Source organism: Chamaea fasciata, unplaced genomic scaffold (assembly GCF_029207755.1).
Source record: "Chamaea fasciata isolate MVZ Bird 193981 ecotype frontalis unplaced genomic scaffold, bChaFas1.0.hap1 SCAF_6, whole genome shotgun sequence".
Taxonomy (NCBI): Eukaryota; Metazoa; Chordata; class Aves; order Passeriformes; family Sylviidae; genus Chamaea; species Chamaea fasciata.
Window position 1 is genome coordinate 17,162,759 of NW_027094091.1, and position 11,991 is coordinate 17,174,749.

The 11,991-nt window shown below is 37.1% G+C and overlaps 1 long non-coding RNA gene across 1 annotated transcript; it reads left to right on the forward strand.

Moving 5' to 3' along the window:
- Positions 1–8,592: 8,592 nt before the first annotated feature.
- LOC136291002 (uncharacterized) lies at positions 8,593–9,578 on the forward strand. The gene is made up of 3 exons (XR_010721416.1): positions 8,593–8,674; positions 8,823–8,918; positions 9,225–9,578. It is a non-coding gene; the product is annotated as an uncharacterized lncRNA (long non-coding RNA).
- Positions 9,579–11,991: the final 2,413 nt, after the last annotated feature.

Sequence of the window (11,991 nt, forward strand, 5' to 3'; positions counted from 1 at the left end):
AGAAAGTGTTCCCAGCTTGCTCGATTATGCTGACATTCTCACTGAACTATTGTAGGAGAACAAAGATATTGTTCATTTTAAACCTTCTCCTTGAATAGCAAAGGTATGGTTAAGGCACTAATCCAGCTGCATAACAATTGCAAGCTCTATAACCAATAGCACATGACACAAAACATGATGAAAAATTCATATCTTGGATCTGTTCTAGGCATCAATCCAGGGCTGTGTTCTGTAACTGCAGGGAAAACTACCAAACCTACAGCCTTTAGGAAACCCTTAAAAATCTTATATAGCATGAGGACTTGACTAATCTTGAGTAGGAGAAGGAGAGTGAAATAAAAAATCCAAATCCCTCTTGCGAAACCTATTAACATCCTATGACATAGTGGAAGTTCAGCTGTGTTGAGAAAAGACTGCAAAAGTGGCTTTAAAAGAATCAGTTACAGTCATATGAAAGAAAATATTTTGATGGACAAAAATTTTGATAACATTCATATGTTATTTTCTCATCTTTTTATTTTATTCCAGTTCATTAATTTTTTTTTCTTTTTTTGGTAAAAGCTAAGACTTGATCCAGCTGTCAATGACCAATGGAAAGTTTTGCTCATTTTGTTTGTAGAGCCTGTGTCCATATAGAGTCCAAAATGGAAACATTTGGGTTTTCTACTTGCGGAAGTGTGATAGAATTTGCATTTTTTCCACTGTACTCTGGGGAATTCCAGAGTAAGATGTTTAAAAGGAGGGAAACAGAGATGAGGTCTAAAAAGAAATTACTATGACTTTTAAATTTTTTTTCCTTACTCTTGAAAGCTGAGATTTGGAACCAAGATATTTTGTCAGAATGCAGCATTATGATACTTTTTTTAATCAAAAAGTTACCCAGGATGCCAAGAAAAAGAAAAAAAAGAGGAATTTTTGGGTTCAGCACAGGATAACCAATACGTGCTGCTTAAGACACTCATCTGGTTATTGAGAAATGCATATTCTAACCTGTCTCAGGCTAAACAAGAACTGGAGCCTTGCATTCAGTTAAGACATCTAATTCATTTAAGACATCTAATAACCATAGCATCTATTCTTCATTGTTTCAGGCCAAAAGTCTGGCTGCCTTTTTCTTTTTAGTCTCAAAATTATATAGGTGGTACAGATCAGAGGTGTCTAAAGCTTGAGATTTCTGCAGAAAGGAGAAAAGATAGCTTTAGCACTAACTGAGGACTGAATCAAAATTGGGACACCAATTGCTTGTCAGTTTACCTCTCTTTCCCTATCCTCCCATAAATTTGGACCCAGTGTAAGCCTTGGAGAAGAAATACACGTTACATAAGCTCACTGGATAACTTGGTAATGTTTGGTTGTGTAATCTGCCAAAGATTCTGTCTGCTTTGAGGATGCTTCCATCCCCATCATCTTTTCATTAACTGGATTGGGCTGCTCCTACAGAGCTGGAGCAAGCTCCATGCTAGAATTTGGAGGCCCAACAAAAGTTCCCCTGTCATTCTCCTGCTACTGCCAAAGGCTGTGTTTAAAAAAAACACAAAAGACAAACCAAAACAAAACTGAGGGTATGATCATGAATACAGGCCAGAAACAGAGTATAAAATAATTGGTAATCAGTAGAGCACAGTCTGCTGGAGAGCTTGGAACTCATCATAAAGTTACTCACTTTCTGGCAAGGAAGCAAATAACTGCAACCAATTGCAAGGTCCACACAAAAGAGAACAGTTTTCTGTTGCTACAACTTCTTGCATTGGCTCAGACTGAGAGGAGAATGATGTGGGTAGTAGCACCACCATTGGACAGATTTTAAATACATTTAATAAGCTGCTATATGTGTTCAGCTAAATAGTGGTAATTTGCAAAATCTTCTTTTCAAAGGCTAGAAAATAAAAGGTTGCCTTTGTTCCCCTACTCCAATCTATGCCATAGATCATGGTGTAGTCTTTTAATTACATAAACACAATTTTTTTTCTACAGACCTCCATGGGAATGTGAGGAACCAGAAGTGTTTCTAAGAGCTCAGTGTGGATGTATGCCAAATATCCACATCCTCAGAGCCCTTACTGTTGCCTCCTATGGGATATTGATCACTCAGCATCCAAAAGCTTTCATAAAACAACCATTACTATGTCTGTTTACCAGTTTAATCTGAAGGGCAATTAAGAGAGAATCAAAAGAGCTTGATCTAAAAATAGACTTGCTTACCCATAAAGTCCACATTTTCTTTTGTTGTGTGATTATAAAATTCTGAAGTATTTCATCAGAAGGGGAAAAACATGTATGAATTCATCTACACTATGTCATAGTTCAGTTTACTCTGTGCCAAGCTAAAATATGAGGGAAGATGTAAACAGCTTAAATTGAATGAGACACAGTATTTATCTATGTGACTTCTTTATTAAGGAAACAACCTCTGTGATGGTAAAAAGGTCAGTGCTGCCTCATTATGACTACTGTATCCTTTAATTTTTTTTTTTTAATGTGTTGAAATCACAAAATATAAAGCTATGTTAAACAGTTGTATTGGGGTTTTTTGTTGTTGTTTTGTTTTGTTGGGTTTTTTTTTCATTTTATTCTATTAGATTAACTTCAGGGTCAGGTATATGTTTTGTGATATTTCAGAATAACATAGTCCTGAGATATCACTGCACATCTGTAATACTATTTAGAAGACTGTATATGCGTGTGTGTAAATATATGTGCGTATCTATGCATAAAACTCAAGTTGTTTGAAAAATAACCCATGTTTACTGAATTTCAAATAGGTTTTTGAATTACTTTGTCAAATTAAAGTACTGTTGTACATCTCCTTTTCCAGGTGCAAGCTCACTACTATTTTGCAGGATGAAAAGGAGTACAATGGATAGTGTTTCTTGCTAAGGGAAAAATATTTACAGGATAATGGTGTAGCACAAATCTTTTGAAAAGTAATATCAACTACTGTCTCTCATAGTGTGCTGCCATTTAATAGTAGATGGTTCTATATTGCTGATACAGGGAAGTGAATTTTATGTAAATGCACTAATATAATGGGATTTCTTAATCCTGACAGGTGGAAGAAGCTTTTCAAGCATATTTGCTAAAGTCATAGTCAATGTCATTAGTCATAGTCAGTGACTTGAGAAACGGCATTTTTGGAAGAAAAAGAAAATGAAAGATACAGTTTCAGCACTGTATAAACTACTTGCACTATTTCAAGCTAATTCTGAAAACAAATAGTGGGACTCAGCAGGACTTTATACATATTACAAATGTTGAAATAATTTGGTTTTGTCAATATATCCCCAATATAAAATTGGTCTGGGTAGAATCCTTTCCTGGTTTATTCTATGACTGTGTTAAAATAAATAAAACTATTTAATAAAACAGAACAAAGAAACAATCCCCCGCCCCCCAACCCAAACCTTGAAAGAAAAAAAAAAGGCAGTAAAAATTGTTAAGAAATTTTAGGTTATTAGTGTTTTGGTGAAAAAACCTGCATTAAAAAAAAAAAGTTTTTGTGATAATTCAGCTTTAAAAACAGGTTTATCTGATAGTGTTGATTATTGCTTTTTTGTAGTCTTATGGATGTTTCTTAAAGCATTTCCCTTAGTACCAGCATGCGTAATGGCTCTTTCAAGTATATTCTCTGCCTTCAAGTATATTCTCTGGTGCTTGGTGCTTGCACCAGCTTTTCAGGCTTTCCATCATGTTGCAGCACCAATATTTATTCAGTCATGTATTCTCACAAATGTCAGTTTTCTTTCAAATTTGTTTGGCTCTGGTTAGTGATTTCCATGGATATTGTGCTTGTAAGCATCCAAACATTTCAGCATTGTTTTCACCCACCCCCTGCCATGTGATGTGATGTCAGCACGTCTTGTTGGTGGCAGGTGGGGTCAGAAGAGGAAAAAAATATTCCTGTGCTAGGAAATACGTAAGTTGTGCATGTTAGAATGGAAGAATAATATAGACATCATCTGCATAATCTTTCAGCAATAAAAACCAAGTAATATGTCAAGTTTCTAAGGGTAAATATGGTTTACCTGTTAAGGAGGGAGAAGTTTCAGAAACAGCAAAACAAACAGATACTGGACCTATATTTTCAAATGAGCCAAATTTGACTCCTTGTTATGGACACTTATATATTCCAGAGGATAATTTGCTGGGATTTTGAAGTGTACCTAGTGTAAGAAATGAGACATACTGATTTTAAAGCAGAACTAAGTATGTGCAGTGAAGATTCTATGTACATGATTTTGAAGATTTATGATTTATTTAACTGTGGAACCAAATAGCCTACAGATTCATGGCATAAATAAGGAAATTTTGCCACTTTCAAACATGTGTAAGATCTTGCGTTCTATTTTAAATATGTTAACAAGTTTAGCTAAAATCATTCAGATGTGTCTTTATAACCAGTTGCAGCCAAACGGATAAGTTGCAGCAAATAGTTTCCTGGCAAAATCATATTAAGCATGTTTGCCGGTAGGTAGCTCTGCATACATCTTGAAACCCTCAGTTTCTGGAAAATTTAGACAGCTCTCCCTGAAACACCAGTGGAAGTGTGCTGTCTCAGCAAACAGAGTGCATTCACAAGGGACGACAGGGCCTGCTTCTACTTCTGGTATTTTTTGTCTGTTTTTTCATATATATATATATATATAATCTTTCCTTTTTTATCCTGATATTTTTACATTATGGCTCATTATTTTTAAGCCTGTTCACCTAAAAGATGAGTGATTCAGAAGTATGGAACAGCAGGACATGCCAAGATATAAATGAATAGAGCATAGTTTTACATGAAAGGGCTTTTGCCAGGTTTTCTACTGAAGTGTGCAAATTTAAAGCTGTGGATCAAGGCCCTGCTCTACACACTCAGTGTTGTGTCACAATGCAGTGACACTGACAAACTCCTGAGCAGACAAGCCCACTTAAAAATACTGTATAGAGGCACTCAGCAATAAAGGACAATTGCCTTCAACATCCATGAACTATCAAGGACTTCTGAAGACTGATGGCCAATATGGAGTATCACTTTACAAAGTTACTATACATCCTAATGCTGTTGCCGTGCTGAATTGCTGAGATATTTTCTGGTTCAGGGAGTAATGTAACACTAGTTTGGCCCTCCACCATTGTTTGTGTAGAGTTATTCCCAGCAAGATCAATTTGTGTGAGCTCCCCAAATGCAGCTAACTTGCTTGCAACTAGCTTTAGGTCTCTAAGATATTGTGCACATATATCTGGTATTGGAAAGCTCAATCCAGCTGGCAGTCTCTTGGCAGTTTCCTCAGGAATATCAAAAAATTCAAGCTGCATGATGCAATTACCAGAAGCAGTGGGAGAATATTTTATTTCTTCAGTCTCAGGCTTTTTTTTAGCCAGTGGCTCACTGTTATGTCATTCACTTTATGAAGGACAACACCGTTATATGACTGGCTTACGTTTAAGTTTTCTTCCAGGAAAAAGTCCCATAGCTGTAAAATCTCCAACCATCTGACTGATAGTCTGTTTTCCAGTGCCCATGCTATACACAGAAGAGAACTGATGGTTGTAGAGCTGCTTTAAGATGAGTCATTACTTGTTTACTTATTCTTTAATAGTTTTGCCCAAATTTCACAGTTTATATCTACTGCACAGTTACAGATTCCTGCCTAGTTTTCCTGATGTTCTTAATTTTAAATCTCTTCCAGCATTACAGCTCTCCAGATTTTTACCTGTTACCATCTGTTGATTTTTTACCAAAATATTATTTATCTGTTTTCTAAATGGAATCTCATTGTAATATTCTGCCTGTGTTTCTAATCTTCCTAAGAACCCTTGAATTATTTCTCCATTTTCAGCAATGCGCTCAGCTCCTCCTCGTTTAATAGATCTGCAGATTTCATTAATGTACCATTTACTCCCTCTTCTAGCTCATTATTGAAGCTATTAAATGAGATCAGAAGTAATACTAATCTTTGTGTTCTGCACTAAATACCTCCCTTCAAAGTTATTGTTTATCATTACCCTTCATTGTTTGTCATCACCCTTCATTTCAGTCAACATGATAGTTCATTTCCAATTTGATTTCAGTTTGGGAGCAGAATTTTGACACGTTGGTGATGGGAGAAGAAAGGCTAATCAACAATCCAGGAGAAGCTTCTAATTAAGGCTGAATTTAGAGAATCAAAGTTCTGAGTTCTCTACTGCAGCCACGATGTAAGACAGTATGGTGTCTCCATAACTTAATTGAGAACACCTTAAGTCCAGTGCTAAAATATCTTATAGAAAACAGTATATGACTAAAAGTCAGACATATGACAGTATATCTTCTCCTCTCTATTCAATAATTTTGTATTACTATTAAAAAAATCCAGTTTGTCTGGCAGACTTCGAAGTGTTTTAGTAAATTTGTTTCTCAATAGCTGCTCTATTATGTTGCCAGAGAGAGAAGCTAAATTTATGAGTAGCAATTACAAAGAGAACTCTCAGAAGATATGAACGTCTATCGTTGGCTGTTTCAGAGACATAGAGTCTTGCTTCCAAAGAAGGTATATCTTTCTTCTGGCCCATGCATGGTGTAAAAATTCGGGAACAAGATTTTAATTTTCACCACCCCTTCAAAATTTAATTTCTAAACTCTGTAGTAAATACTATTAATAATAGGAATAAGACATGTATAATAGGAAACATCAATTCAGTCAGGAAAATCTCCTTTTGACAAGATGCAATTCCTCTCATAATAATTAACCCCAGATGACTAAAAAAGTCCAACACCAAAATCTATTCTTCTTTCACCTTAATAAAATACCTTGCATTTTGTGAAGTTAGTTGCTAACCTATATTATAAGGGCCAATTACTCCTACTTTTTTTTTGACTTGACGAAAAAACCTTTGTCCAAGTACATTTGGATACTGCTTGTTTTTTCTTATGAATACTTGGCTTGAGCTCATTTGGTTCCATATGTGCAAATGTAAAGGTCTTAAACGTAGTGTGGAAAAATATTGCCTCTAGATAGAGCTTAATGTTCTCTTAAAGTTTTATATCTGTATGTGTTGAACAAAACAGTGGGACAGTGAAATACTGAAATTCATGGTGGGGCCAGATTATTTGTTAGATGTAGGGAAAATTATCAGAGTAAGAAGATGGGTGCATCCTAGAAGCCATGTCAATGGGTCTAATGAAGATGTAATTTCAAGTCACACCACTGCAGTAAGGTGTGGCTTATGAATCCAGAATACAAACCAGAAGTGGGATCACAAATGTTGAAACTGGGTTGGCAGAAAAGTTTGATCTTAGTTGCTATCAGCATAGCTTCTCTGAATTTTGAAGCCCTGCATCTTTCAGAATCTACCTACTTCTCTGACATAACCCAGGATCTCATTACTGTGCATCTGTCTTAACCTCTGAGGCAAAGTTTATTCACTCTCCCCCAGACTGCTTCTGGGATGTTTGCCTCCTCCTCAATCTCTCTCAAATCCCACCTCTGTTGATTCCTGATAGGGAATCAGCAGTGACACTTTTTAGCCTTGTTTTTATGCTTAAGCATTTTTATAAAACTTTTTATTGGATTTTTATTGTTACTATATCCTGTCTGCCCCTCTCCACCTATAATTGAGCTACTTATTTATTATGAATCCTGTAAAATTTAATTGTATTATTCTCAGGAGAAAGATTTAATGTTGCTTACATTTTCAAAGGTGCCTACCAGTAACATTTAGTGATGTAAAAAGTAAGCATTATTACTCTGGTCCATTAATACTTATTAATCATGATTTAGGATGGCCTTGGTGAGTTTTACGGTTAACTGTCCTTATCTTGCAGAGGAAAGCATGAGGATTCTGTATCAACAAGAGAATATTGACAAGTTCATTTTATCCATTTTTGATCATCTGTATAATACACATGAAGGATATGTATGTTTGCCTAGACCATGTGTCAGAATGTGTTTTGGGAACAAATTAGTATGTTGTGCCTCATGTCCCCTTTTGTTCCTTTGTATTCAAGGGGCTTTTACCTTTCCTCTGAAAGACACTTGAGTAAATACATGCCTGCTGTGAAAGCTCAATTTATTTTGCATTGCATCTGCACTGTCTGGTTCTGCAATATTCGTTTTGGAATTAAATCAGCTTCCCTGTGTCTTTACAAAGGAGTTTATTTTTTTTCTAAGTTGATTCTGTTATTGTGTGCATTCTTGGCAAAAGTATGTGCATTGACTGTATTAGTGGCTTTCCTCTGTATAGTAAGGTTTCTTCTTATTTTTATTATCAAAGAAAATGTCAGTTACATGTATAATGCTTTGCAGAAGTAGATCCTCACCCAGAAAGATTTTAAAATCAAGTGAGCGTAAGTGGAGTAAAGAAGAATATATTCATATATTCTTCATATATTATAGTAGTCCAGTATGTGCCGATACTGACCTCAGCAAAAGCAGCGTGGATGTAGTGTTAGAATAAACGGGGGAAAAGCACCAGTAAGTTAAAAAAAAAAAAAAAATTTGCAGTAGTGCCATCTAGTGTGCCAGGTGTTGCAGTTTTCTGGAGAGGGACAGTAAACTACTTTCAACCCATCCCACTTGTTACCTTACTCTCCTCCTTATGCTGCTCCCTTTTCAGTCTGCTGACAGGAGAGCAGTAACAGCATTGACAGAAGGTAGAGGAAGAGACCTGAGGGCTGTTTTGCAGATGCTGATTCTGGCACACATGCCATAAGGTTGTCATTGCTGCTCTAAAAAAATGAGCATCCACGGAGTTTTAAAGAAGGAGAAAGATAGCTGTTCTGTCTGTACTCCCATACAAATCTTGCTCGTCTCATTGGTTTCCACTGCAAAACATGTAATGGCAAAAATATCCTTTTTCAGCTACTACAAGCAAGTTTTCTTGGTGTTGGAAGAGAAAAAAAAAATTGCTGCCAGAAAAGAAGAGGGGCTGCTGGTTTTTGAAGCTTACTGGAAGAGGTAGAAATTATTTTTTGTCCGGTAGCTAAAAGAATTATGTTGAACAGAGAGTCTACAAAGATCTTTGTATGGGAGATGGAGGGTGAGAGGGAAGTGAAGGGAATGAGGGATCAGTTTTATGCATTAATTCTTTGTACTAGGAGGAGCCCTTTTACCATGACCCCCTTAGTCTTTTCCACTGCTGCCTTTTCCACTTGCACTGGTAGCTGACTGAACCTCTGCGCTTTAATCCCGAGATATGCAAAGTGCATGGCTTACCCTTTGGTGTGTGAAGCTGCACAGGGTTTATTTTTGTCTGCCATATAGAATCTGCTTGTAACAAGTGGAAGAGTGATCAAGCCAGAAAGTGTTGTCTGCAAATGAAACCAACATCTCCACAGCACACAGAATGCTGTGTATTCACCTGTACTCTGCAGCCGGTGCTGGAAGATATTGCTTTTCCAGTTGGATTTGTTTGGGGTGCATCTACAGCAGCATATCAAATTGAAGGTGTCAATTTTTAGCTATCAAAGTATTAAAGTTAAGTGAACAAAAAGTCTGGATCTACGAAGGAGAGTGTTTGATCTTTGCCTTGTTATGTAGACACTACTTCTGATGCAAATCCATGTAGAAAAAAACCTCACAACTTCTGTTTAAACACTTCTGACTTGAGGACTAAGAAGAAGGTAAAAGGAATTTCAAATTCCAGAAATATAACTGGATCATGGAAATGGAGCTAGTTATTGGGGGGGGGGGAGGGGGGGGGGAGGGGGGTGTTATAAGTAATTTTTTCATCTACTTCTTGTGTATATCCTTTCTGTAGAGCTAGTTCAAGTAGATTGCAATTGGCTATTTTGAAACTGGATGTGAGAACTACCTCATCAGACATTGGCCCTCACAAGAAGTCTTCAGTTAGGAACTCATCTCCAAAGATTAGAAAAAAAAATGAATGAAAATGTCAACAGTTGGACTTGTGGAGGCTATCCCTCAGGGACATGTGTCATGTTCCCAACTGAACAGAGGGACTGATGAAAGGATTTCCCCAGCACAATAGGAAAATATGTTGCAGATTAGGGAATGTAAACACATGTAAACAGGGACACCTACAGCCATAACCCCTCCAGACTTTATCCTTACATAAATGTGTCTTCATAAACCTTCAAAATACATATAGACCCGATTTTCTCATATTATACCCTGCAGCATACAGGCACTTAACTCCCATTGATTTCAGAACCTAAATGGGAGTTGTAGTTCCTAAATTGTCTTTGAGGATGTAGCCTTTAGTTCTTGGTTATTGCTGAAATTGAGAGTACTTGCCCATGCTCGGTACCTTTTAACGAGCTCAGTTCACTTCATCTAATAGACTGCACAGCTCGCAGTTCCCAGGGAATCAATATTCTGGGCCAGATTCTAACTCGAGTCCTGCAATGCACATAGTTCTTTTAACTAATTTTTAAAATGTGAATTGTGTGTGCATTATAATTTCCTGCCTTTTGAGGGGCTAGATGTGCAACTTTAATGTTCTCTTAATGTATTTTTAATGAACTTTCTTAAGGCTTCTGAGTGGGGAAAACATAAAAAAAAAAAATCTATAATATGGTCTAGACACTACTCAAATGACCCTTTTCCTGCAGAAGTAAGAAACTCAACAGGGAATTCCTTCTCCTGAAAGCTTCAGAGGCTGTGCAGCTTCCGACTTAGAGGCATCATGATTGAAGCAATAGTTCTTGTAGAGTCCAAACTCAGTTGCTGTGCATATCACAAGATACACAGTGGAAGAGGCATGAGCTGACAGACTACTTTATTTTTTACTGTCAGCTATGTATTTATGCACAGCACAACCTTCTCCACTCTGTATATTTCAAAGCGCTAAAAAATCATACCAATTGTACTCTGCATGCTCAAAGTGCAGATTTCAAAGGTTCATGACTCAGTCAAATCAAAATCAATTTGCACCAGAACATTCAAAAGCACTTCTTCTTACTGAGGGCCATTTCTATGCTAAATTTCAGCCCTCCGCTTGATGTTTTTTTTTTTTTCTTCTTTTTTTATTTTTTGGGGAAAAGTTGCAAAAAAATTCTTGCAATGGTAGAAGTGGTTTTTCCACTTCTTTCATATGCCAAATAATGGAACTGCAGTAATTCAAACAAAATTACACTTTCTGGTCAGAGATCTGATCAAGAAAATTCACTATTAAAGGTTAAAGGACAGCTGAATTAGAGGAAAAGTGCACTTGGAAAAATACATGAAAACTTAAATACTCTGATCAGAAATATTCCTGCTTTAGGAGCTTCACTAGTTGGAAAAACATTAAACTTCTTTCTGTTGTAATAATTGCAGAGTATGGGGAACATGTATCATAATAATTTATATTATTCATTTGAAGGCATGTCATGTGCTGATTTGGTATCCAATTTACACCTAAGAATTTTAAATGTAAAATCAGTTCCTCATGACTGTTCCTTCCGGGCCCCAAAGCTCCCTAAAACTCCAGTTATGCCTACACTACGGAGCGCTGTGTGGCATGGAAGTTTCTGAGCAAGCTTAGAGGTGCAAGCTTGGGTCATTGAAGCGGAGGAGAGCTCTCTGCAGACTAATTGTGGCTCAGCAGGACGTGTTAGTGTGTCTAGAGCTTTCTGTTGCCTCGGCTGGATTCCTTCCTACACTTTATCAGTGGCTCAGATGCTCGATGCTGTACAGAGAAGTCTCTTTGAACAGTGTCAGGAATGCTTGAAAGTGGTTCTGTTTGCCGCAGCCCCCTCAGGGCTTTACAGTGGCTAATGACCACTGGAGTAGTTCTGTTAGACTGCTGAAAATCAAATGCTTCTCCTCCTCCTTCCCACTTCCTTTGCTGGAGGAAGGCAGACTAAAAAGAGGGATCATTCAGCCTCTGCTCTAGATGACGATTCTTAACCGAGGGTGTGTTAACTGCCTGTTATGGCAGCTTTTGTGTCCCTTCATTCCAACCGCGCTGAAAAAAGACCTGTATCGAATCAATATGGTGCAGGAAGCCTGCTCTTAAAGACTTCAAAATTCTAGGTACCATCAAAGAATTACTGTTATTTGTTATTTCCTGCACTTCTCTCAGATG